The sequence below is a fragment of the Cimex lectularius genome, unplaced genomic scaffold (assembly GCF_000648675.2).
Source record: "Cimex lectularius strain Harlan isolate CLEC.00 unplaced genomic scaffold, Clec_2.1 scaffold30, whole genome shotgun sequence".
NCBI lineage: Eukaryota > Metazoa > Arthropoda > Insecta > Hemiptera > Cimicidae > Cimex > Cimex lectularius.
In genome coordinates, this window is record NW_019392730.1 from 2,021,411 (window position 1) to 2,036,902 (window position 15,492).

The 15,492-nt window shown below is 32.5% G+C and overlaps 1 protein-coding gene across 1 annotated transcript in view; it reads right to left on the reverse strand.

Annotated features, from left to right (window-relative positions):
* Positions 1 to 15,492, reverse strand: part of LOC106662551 — a 90,290-nt gene that overhangs the window by 50,941 nt on the left and 23,857 nt on the right. Inside the window, exon 3 of the mRNA XM_014386728.2 lies at positions 8,235 to 8,312. The gene's annotated coding sequence lies outside the window, so the exon portion shown is untranslated. The remainder of the gene's footprint in view (positions 1 to 8,234; positions 8,313 to 15,492) is intronic.

Genomic DNA, 15,492 nt, shown 5'->3' on the forward strand with positions numbered 1-15,492 from the left:
ATTTTGAATTGTAAGAATAAATCGAGACCGAGAGAAATTTTGTATTTTTCATCAGATATTGAATCAGCACATTATTTACTGTTATATTAAGAACATTCTTTTTATTTTTATTCTATCTCAGGGCTTTGTCATCCTATAATAAGCACAATATAATTTATATATATAATGCAATAACATGTATATATAAAAACATGATAGCTTGGTTAGCATTTATACAGCCCCAAAGTATTCTCTGGGTAATAGACGAAGAAGCCCTTCCATTCGCGTTAATAAATTACTTTCACACCAAACATCATTCACACTGCCTCTTCCAGGTAATTGAGAATAAATTCCCCTTCACGCTAATAAGTTACATTCACACTACCCCCGAGCATTCAATATTCTTTGAGGCAAATGGGAAATATACTCCTCCATTCATAAATTACATTCATTTTTACTTTAGTCACACTGCTTCCGAGTGCACGATAATCCTCAAAGTAATAGAAGAAGAAACCATTTTATTCACGCTAATAATTTAAATTCACGCACCAGACGTTAGTCGATATTACTCAGGGTATCCTCATCTACACTAACATATTAAATTAACTCAGTACACACATTAATAGCAATATGAACTATTTTTCATTTAACCATTTTATTTGCGCTAATAAATATAGTTATACTAGTGGGCACTCTCAACACGACACGCAAGAATAGCACACAGAAAACAAACACTTTGAGCCCTGATGATGATCTCAGTAAAGATCGAAACGTCAGCACGATAAAGAAAATGTTTTTCTGAAACCTACATCATACCAGACCGCTTCTCACGATTTCTCAATAATCATTTTTAATATTAATACATTTCTATATTTTCTAGATTATGTTAAAAAAATTGATATTTTTAAATCAAATTTTTGTAAGAGTTTATTATATTTATAAATATTTGTTTTATAAATATTTATTTGTTTCAATTACATAATAGAGTTTGTGCAATTGTTATCATTTGTTCATATGTTCCAAAAGTACGATTGAAGTTCAAAAATGACTGCAAATTTTCAGATATTTTATTGTATTCTTTCGTTAAATAAAATGTAATTGAAGTAATTCGCCTGATAACACTGTTGTTTACTAATAAAATTGTAAATTTGTGTTCATAAACTATAATAATATAATGAGCTTGACTTGCAAAGAGAAATTTTTATTTTAATAGAAGAGCCTGCGAGAATACAAAAAAAGTTTTTAATAGAAAAAGTACATCATGTGAAGAAGTTATATGTTTGCTAATTCTGAACTAGTGCTATTTGCTGATACTAGCACGGTTTGGGTCTGGTAATCGTTATAGTAGTGTGCTATTCTCGCAAAATATTTTAATGTTATGCTTTCATTTACCTACCCATTGCTAGCTGTTTATAATGTAAATGTTCAGAAAAGTATAAAAAAGGAAAAATCAAGTTAGATTGCAAACTAGAGACTAGATTCAAAAAAGCCGTATAATTTAGCCTATTTTGTTATGTTTGGTATATAACTAAGTTATCTTAAACAATAACAAGAACTGTGTAAATATTTGAAAACGATCCTGAACAACTTAGTAAATTTATCATTACTTATTTCTCGAAAGGTCGTTCCGATTTACGAAGCTTTTCCCATTAGAATTGGAAAGCAAAACTTTCAAAATGATATCAAACCTTCAGAAATGCGGCGGATGTTGAACAACCAAACAACAAAAGACAATGTGAAATTGTCAGAGCAAGTTTGCCGCTAAAGAAAGTTCCGAGCCCGACAGGGGGGATTTAATTGTATACTTGTTTACACTTTCTTCACTGTCGACTTCACTAAAGTCCCATCTAGGTAACGTGAAGCTAGTCGTTTCAATTAACTTGAACCTATCTCCTGATTGGGATGGGATTCAGAAAAAAATCAACAGCAAAATTCTGAAAGTAAAAAACAAATAATTAAGGTTTTTAGTTGAGATGAAAAAAGTTAATGGCACGAGAGGGATTCGAACCCACGACCTTCGGCTAGATACGCCGCGTATCTAGCCGAAGATCGTGGGTTCGAATCCCTCTCGTGCCATTAACTTTTTTTCATCTCAACTAAAAACCTTAATTAATTGTAATGTATTAATTGGTCAAGCGGACCACGAAATTAGTGAATTTAAAGAAAGTAAAAAACAAAACACAGAAAAAATTGTTTACATTAAGGGCAAATGCTTTGTGCACGTTTAATGTGATTTAAAGAATTAATTTTGTAAAATCAAATACAGAACGAATATGTAAATTTTCTTTTAATAAAAGTTTAGTTTTATTTATTATTATTTTATTATTATTTACTATATATTACATATAATTGGCTTGTTTCATTTTAAACAACTTAAATCATCTAACTGGTTAAAATTGATTGATAGGAGATTTTAGATGTACAAATAATCTTATAAGCGTACAAGTGTTTTTTGTACATTTTATTATTATGTATTACAATTTGCTTTATTATTATGTTTATTTATGTGGTTGTACACGGCAACACGTAATATAATTACGCTAGAAACACGTAAGAAAAAATTATGTTCCTCTAGGGTACAGTATAGGCGGGGAAAAATTGCAATAAACCTGCCCGCAATTTTATTTCCTTCCCTTCTCTTTTTCGTTTTTCGCCTTGCACATTTTTTTTGAATATTTGGTTTTAACCAAAGTCACGTTTATGATTGATAACATTAGCATCTGTTGACTATAATTAAACCTAAATGCTTCTAAGAGACGTACAAAATAATTATTCCAAATAAAAATGTTTATGATAATCGACAAGCCAAGGCCAATTTGCTCACGATTTAATGAAAACGTTTTCAATTTGTCAGGAAAGTATGCCTACTAATCGTATTCATCATCGTCCTTTAATTAAATTTAAAGGGTGATCCCTTTAATTAACGGCGGCTCTCCAAACAATCGCTGGATTTATGAGAGCATTATACTTCAGGGAAGTTTAATATGGACTTATCGGTGGGAAAGGGGTTTCGACGTTGGGATAACAAGGACGTGGCAAGACGTTAAAAATAAATATGTAAGCGGAATGTTTACGCCGCTTGCGGTCTCTAGTACAGCCCAATAAGCGGATTATGGCAAATAGACGTACAAGTAAAGGACTAAGCACAAAACTCTCTTCAGCAGAAAAGTACTAAACGAAGGATCGGATAAGATGAAAAGCTTTCATTTCTAATCTGACGTTATCGCTACCGGCCAAAAAAGTCCAAAGAAATTACAATTTTTTTTAAGGAATATTTATTAGAAAAGGTGAGAGATAAAGTAAAATCACAATACCACTATGTAATATTTTCTGATTACATTTATATTTGATAAATGAGTATATTAGTTATAAAAATAGTATTCAAATTGACTGATATTTCAACTAACAAAATACGCTAACACATGTAAAATATTTCAAGGTTTATTGGGATCTTAAAAATAGACATAAAATTATTAAACTTGGTTGTTCCGTCCATTCTCATCTTCATCTTCTAAAAGGTTTTTTTTTTAAATATAGCGGTGAGATCTGCAAGTTGGTGATATTAAATTTTGTCGTTTCCGATCAAGCAGGCTTGCCTATTCTCGCTAGATATCTTGGAGGTCTGTGTGGTATTTCTCCATTCGAGTATTTTTACCACAACATTTCCCAATGAAAACATTAAAATTAAATTGTACAATGAATGTTTTACTGTTGTTTTTGATATCATATAAAAATTAACTATGCACGGCGTTACGTCCAACTGTTTTGCAAGATCGGCAAGTCGTGATGGTTTAGCATACCTTCTCAGCCGTGAATGTCGGCTTCTCAACTTCGTTTTTGGCATGATTTATTGTTTGTTATTATTACTAATTGTTTAATTTGCCTTTTGAAATTGACAACTAAATTACGGATTTCCTGAAACGGACCCATTAATTAGTAATACGTTATAGAATCTTAGAACAGATTCCTAATGTTCCTAACAGATTTCTAATGGTGGGTAAATAAGGCTGTTCCGTCGATTTGATCAATTGCAGAATAGTTCTAGGTAACATTTCAAAAAATCGTCAATTAAAAAAGTACACGAGTGACAAAAGAACACACAAACCTTCAAGCTCGAATTTCAACAGACCTCTCAAACCTTACTCAGTATTCTGCTCTGACCGGCATCCGTCCACGTATCGCAGTCGGAGATGAAACGTCTTAATTTTTGTCCAGTTCGTTTGGTCAGTTGGTCCGATCAAATCCCGATTTCTGCAAATCGTTGATTGCACAGATGGAATATTTAAGTTTATTAATTCTCTCGCGACTGTCGGGGCGAATCCATCCTCTGAAGCTCACGCTGGATTGTGCCGAGGCGAGGTACGGATTTCCCATCCCTTATCCCACCATCGTCCAACACTCTTTTCCGTTTCATTTCCCCCCCGTACCCCTCGTTTTTGATGCTGAGCAGCAGCGGAAAGTGAGTTTATTTTATTTTTATTCACTATATTTTATTTTTTATTTATCACCTACAGTTCACTAAAACCACTAACATTTGTACATCTAAATAATATGGATTGAATCTGTATACTTCGACAAGTCACGAATACATATTTCGTTAAGTTTGGACAGTAAGTTAGTTAACAAACATGAAAAATTTTGGTTAATTTCTGTCAATTATTTTTTTCCATGGCTAATTAAATTAATGGATGTAATCTCGTTATTTGAACAACCTACACGTACAAATTTGCATAAAAATATACATAAATGACACTTTTATCAACAACATGTTTACTTTATTCGCGTTGAATTTTCGGAACGAATTCGGCAAGGAAAACCTACAATAGTACAAAACATATCCAGGAGGAAATCCTAACTTTAGCCGTAAACGATTCAGGATGAGGTTTCAAATTGGGTTCGGTCTTCTTCCCATCTGGGTCGGGAAGTATGAAAGGAAATGGAACGTGGTCTTCGGCCGGACACGGCAAATCCCAAAGGTCACTTCCCGCGATAACCTCAGGCTAACTCGCTTAACTGAATCATCGGCAAAACCGGTGGAACTGACTTTTAACTGCGAAATATTCCCCCATTCAATGGAAACGTTTGAAAAATTTATTACCTCGAGTTTTCGCCTCGTATTCATTCTCCTTGAATTAAAAGGAAATTGATTTTTTAAAAATTGGCTTCTCTTTAACAACCTTCCAATACTAATTTCAATCTATTAAAAAGGCAACAAAATTTATTAATATTAACTCTTATTCAGAGAGCGCTTATTCTTTTAATAATATAATAAAAAGCTTGTATCTTTTAAATTAGTTAAATAAGACTTTTAAATTAGTTATTCACAAGAAATAATTAAGACAAGGAAATTAGAACATTTGTTTCAATTATAAAACATTTTACAGTTAGTTTTTTTATTAGGAAATATAATGGGTAAAAATACTCGATTGGAGAAATAGCCCACAGACCTCCAAGAGTCCAGCGGGAATAGGCAAGGCTACATGATCAGAAACGACCAAATTCAATTTCAAAAATTATGGCATGCATTTCTAAGAACGTCCTTAAGAGCCCCCTCCGGGTTGAGTAGTTTTAAAAACAGTGAATTGGATCAACGTTAAGTAGCAGATCGATTGAAGTACATAGCAAAGTTGTTTAGAGCATCCATAGCAAGAAGTACCAATGTTCTAATACCATTTCTTTGTAGGCGCACATTAAAATTGCATAAACATCATTTTAAAAAACCTGTGTACGCTCAGTATGTTAGGCTATTGGCTATGAATTTTAACTTTTTTAACGTTTAAAGATCAAAATTATATCAAATATCTCTTGTTATTTTTATATTAGAAGTGATAATTGTAGAACAATTGGTCATCAGCTAATTTTATGGTTGTAATTGTAAAATAAAATTGACCACATGAGAACCGATTTGCCTAATTTTAGCTCGGTCAATCCGAAAGGGTTGTTATAATCAGTTAGCTTTTCAATTTGGCATCGATTCACGTTCACGCTTTCCGACTTAATTTGACTAATCGGATTGATATTATTTAACGCTACCGATCGTACCTTAAACGGGGCGATTATACAAATTAGTTGGTTTTTCGATGATCTCATATTCATACGTATTTTAGAATATTCATACTTATTTTAAAATATTCACACCAACTGTCCATCAATTTTATTTATGCTTGAATTCTCGTTTTTTTAGTGAAAAAAGTATATCTTTATTAATTTTTTAACGATACTTAAAGGCTTGATTTTTGTTTTCCCGGTTGAGATGTTAACGAACTTCTTTGATTGTTTTACACATGATTAATTCATTCAACTCCATTCATTTCCGTCCGCTTTTCGCATGGTTTGGGGCGTGTCAGTCTGAGGTCCCGGACAAAGGGTTTGAGTGCTCCTCCTGCTTTGGCTAGTTTGTCAGCCGGTTCGTTGACTTCAATCTCCGCTTTTCCTAGTGCGCACATCAGAGTTACCAGATTAAATTTTTCCAGATCAGCTTTGAATTGAAGATAGAATAATGCTGCTTTGCTCTCTAATAATTTGTATATCTGTGCACCCCTTAATTACACCTAAGTTACTATTTATGTATTTTTTGTGCTTTCTCCTTTGGATTTCAGTTAGAAAATTGATGGTTTAGAATTTAAAAAGTTTTCCTACGTTCAAATTTGAACTTTTCTCTCCTGCGCCGACTCAATGTTTTATTACAGACCTCTTATACACAATAATAAGCATCCTGTTAGTTTTTATTAGAGGGTTTTTATTCTACCAAATATTTCTTCTTCAAATTTTTATTTGGAAGGTTTAGTCAAAATTGTCTTTTCATTTCATCGGACTTTTTTAAACCACGTTATTCCTTTTTACGGATTTTATGACGGCATACTCTTAAGACGGGTTTTATATCATTTTGTGGCAATCCTAATGCCATTTGCTAGAAATAGGAGAAGAATGCATTAGCATAATTTCTTTAATTGATCCTGAAGCTTCTTTTCTAACGTTTTTGGCCAACATATGGCCGCAGATCTAACATTTGTTGTATGTAGCCAACAAGAAAATTGTAGATTTGTACCTCTATGTCATGTTTTACTACATAATCTTTGGCCAACATATGAGCCTTAGGTTTTTATATGTTTCTTCCAGGTAAGCTTTTGTTCTTATGTGATTCCCAAATACTTTGTTTTCCTCGAGATAGTTACGTTTTTATATTTTTAAAGAGAATGCTTTTAGATTGAGCGTATCTATGTGAAATTAATGTATTTAGGGGGTTGACACCCAGCCACATATCCTTATTCTAAATTTGTACTAAGTTTAGGAAACATCTTGAAAAAATTCCATCAAATTTGCCATTTATTATTTGTTATGGTTAAGCGTCGAAGGGTTAATGCCGTTCATGTAAGGTATTATTAAAAGCACGCTCTATGTACATGAAGCAATATTGTTTTATTTTGTTCTATGATTTAGATAATTTAATCTACTAGTGTATTTAGGGTAGATTTCTTGGGTAAAATATTGATGTGTATTATTTAATACTCTTTTTAAACAAAATTTATATTTTTTGTTCATTTACTAGTAACGACAGTTCAAAAGCTTTATTATTCTACTCGAATATTTCAACGGAAATATTCGATTCGAGGATTTCACTTGACTACATTGGAATACTTCCAAAACCCTCGATTTACACGATCCTGTATGTCAGTTCTTTTATATTAAACGTATTTCAAACCTCGCTAGTCAGAAACAATTTATTGTTTTATTAAACTCTTTTTGTGTGGAAGATTCCGCCGATATCAAATAACAAAATGATACGAATCCCCACACTCGCTGCCGCAGAACGTTAGGTTTAGGCGCAGTCAAGCGATTATAATTCCTTTAAACAACAGCGATCACCTCACGGAAGAACAGGCTTTAAATTATTCAGGAGTCAGACGTTAAAATACGGCGGAATTTAATAAAACTGTTAATGTGCGTTATGTCCCTACATCGCTGGATGGGTAAAGACATTAAACTATGCATATTTGTTCCAAACAAAACGTTGACGGTGAATGATAAGGATTGCCTTTAATTATTTTTTTATTAAAATCTGATTTAATAATTTTAATATAATACACGAGAAGTGAAAATTTTATGTTATAAATAGACAAACGATTGAATTTTTTTCCAGTAAGATATGTATTTCACCGATTCATTCATAGTTTTTTATGCAAAAAATGGATATTACGCTAAAGAAAATGAAAAAATGTATTCATGGTTAGTTAGTCAAAATTTTCTATACTTACGGTAGTTGTATTACGGCCTAGGGCCCTTTTGTCTCAATTCGTCCGGTTTCTTTTTGAACTATCTCCGAGCCCAGACATCTGAAAGGCAAAACAAAACAGAACAATAGTAAGAATCATGGCTCAATAACAAAAGGGAGGAAAACCCTGTTGATAAAAGATTGCCCGATACTCCAAATGACGCAACCGACAAGTTGTGCAATCCTTTCAAAAACATCCAAACCCCATAACAGTTATCAATAAATCATTCAAGAAACTGGGTTACTGTCAAATTGATTTGTTTTTCTAATTGAAAAGTAAGTCGAAAATAAATCAAAATAAATAAGTTAACGCTTTTGTTTTAAACAAAAGAATAATTTAATTCAGCATTACAATAACGAGATTGTTGGTTGCTTTTATAACCACCGTCTAATAATAGGATCTACTTGAAATAAAATTGCTGAGAGTATGCCGTAAAAAATCTTCCGTTTTTCAAGAATTCAGCATGAATTATATAAAAATCTTTTAAAAAGCTTTTTAACAGCTTTGACGCAAATAGATTTACATCCATATTCATTGAACAGCGCCCTAGGATCTTGAAACGATTTAAAGTAGAGGAAAAAAGGTTTTTTTTAACATTATAAAATTTTTATATCAATATGTGGTAAATTACAAATGTGTAGAAATTCAAAACGTGTTTCTTCACCCAAAATGGAACAAATATTCTTTTGGCCCCTGCGTCATTTTCGAAAAAAAAATTAAAAATTATTTTGTGTGGTGATTAGTGACCGTTAATCGATAATTATTCAGAAATCGTGAGACACACCAGACCGCATCTCACGATTTCTGAATAATTAAAAATTATTTTTTACTTTCTGTAGAAAAATGTATAGGCAGAAACCAGTCAAAACATAGAGATGAAGGAGGGAAGCCGGCTATTGTTAGAACTCTCAATTTAAAAAGTTGGTTTAGGGTTATGTTAGGATGTCACAAGGCCACTAGATAGTCAACTTAGGCGTCTTGGATAATTTTTAGGGTTGAACATTAAAGCTTTCCTAGTAGGGTTGAAAGTAAAGAGAAGGGTATTTGTTCATTTGAATGTTTGGTTTTTAAAGTAGAAGATATTGTGTCGACTTCTCATAATATTTGCTGGACAGTAAAATGGAGCTAAATCCAAAGCGAGGGGTGTGGACTTTGTTATGAAAGATGAATATGAGGATTAGTTTTTTAAGACGGCGTACGAAAATTCTAGATGGAATTCTCAATAATGTGTAATAATATTTGATACTTTTGGTTTTATGTTTTTTTTTGTGGGGAGGGGGAAAACTCATTTCTCCAGAAAATCGAACATATCGTCTGAACGTTTGTCCTTGAATAAATTTCCATTAAGAAAACTTACCCAATAAAATACTTGTAATATTTTATTTTTAACTGAAATTATGCAAATTATTAGACCTTTTTGAAATGGCAAAATTTACAAAACTTTTAATTTCATTGTACGATTTTTTTTCTGTTTAGATATAAACGTAAAAATTTTGCACAAATATTTCTATTTTAAACGATCTTAGCAGTTTACTCAAGATTCCAATTTAATTTGTAGAAGAAAATTAAGAAAGAATGTGAAAAACGCGAGGAATCGGGAGCAGAGGATTTGGAAAAACAAGCAAATTACAGGAATTCTCTCACAGTCCCTTAAGCTAGTGTCAAAGTAAACAAGAAAAAAAATGTGTAAGTAGTTTGGGAAGTCGTTTTAGGTATTGCAACGAAAATATTTTTCATGAAATCTTGTGTCCATCCGCTTCCTGAAAACCCGTCTAATGAATGGGCTCACTGCCTTTTTTTGCTGCATTTTGGGAGTAAAACCATCCTCTGAATTACACATTATTCGTCATTACCCGCATGGGGTGTCTACTTACATTCGATGGTTGTTCCCAAAAACTACTCAACCTAAAAAAAATTTAAGCAGGTTTTTTAGGATCAGCTCTAAAAAGTTACAACTGAACTTTATTCAAATGATAACTCACATTTTTTCCCAGATTCATCGATCATTTGCGTTTACGGAAAATAGTTAAAAACAAATGATACTAAAAAAAACTTCACCATTGTTTTTAAGTAAAAACTGAACTTTTATTTAGCTTTTGGTAATTGGTTAAACACAATGTCATATACCTTTATTTGAAATTTTAATATTGTACAGAAAAGATTAAAGATAAGGCAAATTGGAAAGATAGAAAGTAACTATTTCTAATAATTTAAATGAGTATGAGATCTTCAATTCATATCACCCAAAAATCAGATTCACATGTAGAGAGGAAACAAATGGAAAATTGGAAGGACTCTATGCAACATAAAAAATCGGCTGCCCTGGACTGAATATTAAATTTTAAGTTTCAACATTTTAACTATGATATAGGTATGTACAAACTAACACCTACTAAATATATTTAAGTATTCTAACAAAACAAATTTTATTTCCAAAATAACTTCCCTGAGATTCTATACATAAAATCCTTAAAGAATGATCAATAAAATGCGATATCAGCAATTATATTATATTGATGTGATTGATATCAGCCTTGATATAATCATTAGGTGTAAAACAGTTCAGGAATAAGGCGAATTTGTAAGAAAGAAAACCACTCAGTTCCTCCGTCAAGCTTTCCTGGAATATATCCTCTTCTTCAGGACTTTGAAACTATTTCTAATGTTTTAAAGTGTAACAAATATAAAAATGCACCCAAAACACTCGAAATCATGGCCTCAACGAAAATAAATACAAAGGGTTTGCTTTGAAGTTTGGACAAGCTAATGAATTTGATGTTATTTGCTATGTGGGAAGGAAACACCTTATTTTTCCTACATTTTAGCAAAAACCATCTTCGAGAGTGTAACAGTGCTAATTTTCTATTTAGGGTGGCAATTTTTTTTTCAGATTTTCAACAGCACACTGCCCGTATCTACAACTAACCTTACGACTGTCCCTCGTCCACTCTTCAAAGCAAAATTCTTGTATTTTTTATCGTTGATGTTTGTTTGGTTAGGACGGATGTATAAAATGAGTAATGATGGGAGAGAGGACGCTATTTGCAAAATTTTCTATCCAAGAGGAAAAATTTGGATTAGCAAAACAGTGCTCTAATAATCAGGCGGATTTAGCGGCTATGTTGAACTCATTGCAATGGCTAGTGTGCTTCCCCCTTCCCTTAGCTTAGCCTTCCTAGTAGCTGTCCATCAATCGTTAGGGTAGATTCTCAGGTAGTGTTGGATTCAATTACGGATTGAAGGAATTGCCCCTAGTTGCATTTGCACGTTCTGAACCGCATACGGCATCTTGATATCTGTGTGTTTATAAGGAAGTTCATAAAGGAGCAATGAAAGAACCAACAACTGGAGAAAGACGCTTCAGAAGACTCTGAGTCAGAGTCCTTCAGTTTGGTACCGAATGTTTATGTGGACGAATTAGTTGCGGCCAACGGGTTACGAAAGTGGGAACAACGTTGGCCATTTTCTGCAACAGGTCAACACACAACAACCGTGTAGCGTTCGTCTGTCCTAAAGCATATCCCAAGTGCTTTCAGACCACGGACTTAACAGAGAATATCTGTATTGTTTTTGGATATTACAGGATCCAATCTACAGGACTTGCCCTTGTGAAAGTGTTACATGAGACGAACTTTATTTTGTTCCGTTGTGAATATGGGAAAAAGAAAGTGTCCCTTTTCTTAAAAACCCATCGTTGTGAAGCGTTCACTTGACTCCAGACAAAACTGCTACGCTGAATTATTACATGGACTGTGGAATATTTTTAGCATCTCTGTAAATCGAATTCATTGAAAAACTGAAAATGTTTGACCAGTTTGCTTAGTTTTGCTAGTTCTGTAGGCACAATCTTACACAATAAATTCCCTATATGTAATTGTTTAAAATCATAATTTGTCTTTTAAGTGCATGTAATATGTTAAGAAGACCATGCAAACATACATAAATGTTAAAAAAATTGGAATAATTTAGAGATATGAGATTTTGTGATATATTTGGATAAGTTAATAGGTAGCTGGTAGGTTGTGTTTGAGTTTCCAAAACAGTCTAAATTACGACTCAATTACGATTCCTTCAACTATGAAATGTATTTGCAAAGGTACATCGTTAAATTTAACAGTAATAAAAATTATGCTCTGGATCTCGTAAAGTCTAAAGAGCCATAAAACACGTTAATGTTTTTATGTTTAATTCCTCTGTCGATAAATCCTACGTGGAAACGATAAAAATTCCGCGTCGGTTTTCAATTTCCCATTTATCGTCGTTTCCAAATTTGGGTCACTTATGACAAAATAGGACTGGCAGAAAATTATATAATGACGAAGTATCGTTTATAGATATCCCTCAGTTTTATACTTATCGACAAATCGTACAGTGGGAGGATGGGAGAAAGATTATTGGGGAGATACGGTGCGCTATTGCACTAACAGCAGGAATCGAGTGAGGACTGCAGACGGATTTTTTCTGCCGCAATCTAACTTTTATTTCAAAATAGACACCCGCAACATAAATTTAAATTCAAATGTTTATTCGGGGAAAACAGCAAAAGACTATCACTACCAATAAAAAACTACACTTAATCAGAAGAAATAAAAAGTTTCTCAAATTTTATTAAAAGGGTAAAAATTACTTGTTCAATACTTAAAAATTATTTATTTTTCTGTTATAATTCAATTTTGAAAATTAAGTATTTTATAAACCAGTAGGAAAATTTAAGTTAATACATTATCCAGTCACAAACTTTTGAAACGTGATAATCTTCGTTTAACGTCATCATCTAAACCATAATCCAGACTATCACCTTTTCCTAACAAAACCACTCTCCTTAATGGAGAAAAACCACATCTTTTTTTGCAACGGTTGGCAGTAAGAAAAAACTAATGGTGCATTTGGTTGTATGTACGTATATCCACCAGCTCGATATTCTTAAGAAACTTAAGTTAACTTAACTTTCTTTTTATCTCAACTTAAAACCTTAATTAATGTGTGGTAATTAGTGACCGTTAATCGATATTTATTTAGAAATAAAGGTGAGATGCGGTCTGGTGTGATGTAGGTTTCAGAAAAACATTTTCTTTATCGTGCCAACGTTTCAATCTTTATGGAGATCATCTTCAGGGTCTGGGATTTACAAACATTGTTTACATATTACAATTACATTTTGGATGTGGAAAGTGAATTTATACAATGGAAAATATATTTGTTTTATATATTCAATCAAATCCAACGTATATAAGCACAAAATAGCAAAATCTCACTTGCACTCTCGACACGACACGGAAGAATGGCTTAATTACACAGAAGACAAACACTTTGAGTGAGTAGAAATACTTCGATTGAATATATAGAAAATATATTTTGCATTGTATCAATTCACTTTTCCACATCCAAAATGTAATTGTAATATGTGAACAATGTTTGTAAATCCCAGGCCCTGAAGATGATCTCAATAAAGATCGAAACGTTGGCACGATAAAGAAAATGTTTTTCTGAAACCTACATCACACCATACCGCATCTCACGATTTCTAAATAAATACGTTAATTAATTGAATGTTATTAATTGGTCAAGCGGACCACGAAAAATAGTGAATTTAATTCTTAAGAAAAATAATCATATAAACATATTTAAAGGTTAAGTTAAAAAAGAAAAATCGTTTTAAGTGGGAATTAAATTTGTTTTTACTTTAAAATTAACCCAAAAAATGAAATTTTACGTGAAAGACTATTAAGCGTCTGGGTTCTAAATAATTGATTGAAAATGTCAAATAAATTCAATTTACACTCCTGGGATGTGTTTTCATTTTACTGACCCAAATATTCCAGAGTTTGTATTAACACAATTGTGTGCGATTGTTACCAAAGGTCAAAAAGGTCAACCATACCGCAACTGTAACAAGTTCAAGGTTTAATTTGTTGACAATTCAAATTTCTGAATATTACATTAATGGGGTTGATAATTTACATTTTTACTGTTATGTTAAATCATCATTGTCAGCACTATTTTATAGATATGCAAACTTTTTAAATCACAACTCTTTTTCTGGTTTATCTAATAGTTTATGTATAACCATAAATATTATGATTCATTTCACAAAGCTGGTGTTGAAAAGTTGAATAGTGCTTTCACACGGCACCACTTCAATTTTGAAGCTGACAGTTGTAAATTTCACAAAAATGAGGCGGTAAAAAGAAGGAAAATTATTGAGACGAATTTGCATGCCAATTTACAGTATTAAAAATGGGGTAAGGACCGCAAGGTCACACATTTATAAAGTGTGCAACAAGTAGGACATTTTCCTTAAGGGCTTTTACGACACTTTTCGGTCAGTCCCTCACCGTCGGTTTAAAGCGTCAAAGAAATCCAGTTTCAGGTCGTCAATAGCCGGCTTATTATTTATCAACACTCCGGGTGGCACCTGTTTCATTTTTAATCCCAACTTTCTGGGTCACTGGCGACCGAGGTTGTAAAACGCTTACCCTCCTACATGACAGTTTAAAATGTTTAACCCTTTCTGCAGTTGTATCCCTTGCCTAAAGTAAAATTTATAAATAAATAACAATTCATTTTTGTTCGATATATTTAAATGACGTGATTAATACGAGGTGTGGTAAATAAACATTTAATTAATTGTGGTCCCTATTTTATGATTTTTTACGATGAAAAACTCATCATAATTGATCACCATGAATACAAAATAAGAAATTTAATGTTAGGAAAGGAGATAATTTAATTTAATTACGTAGGTAGGGTATCGAGAGTTAAAGTAATTGGACTATTCAATTAACGAGAGAGTGGTTTCAACGCCCGTATATTCTGTTCAGAGGTACGGATGCGGGAGTGTATATAAAGAAATAGAGAGAAAGAGAGAGAGAGAGAGAGAGAGAGAGTAAGTGAGTGAGTGAGAGGGACAGAATACAGTGAAAATTGTAATACTTCTTGGTGGGTACTAATTATGGTAAGAAGAGAAAATGGATAAAATTACGATTTCCTTAATAATATTATATTGAAGAAAAGTAGTTGGAATTGTCAGACGAGATATGTTAGATCAAATGATACAGTAAGAGACTGATTTTACGTCAGTTATTTTTCAAAATTGCGGTGTTAAAAAAAGTTCGGATTGCAAACTTAATCCTGTTTTCAGAAAAGACCCCTAAACAAAGATAGCTTGTTTTTCTCGCTTTTGTTATAACTGTCATCATTTTAATACAATGACTTTATTGTAAATCTAATGCAAAAATAA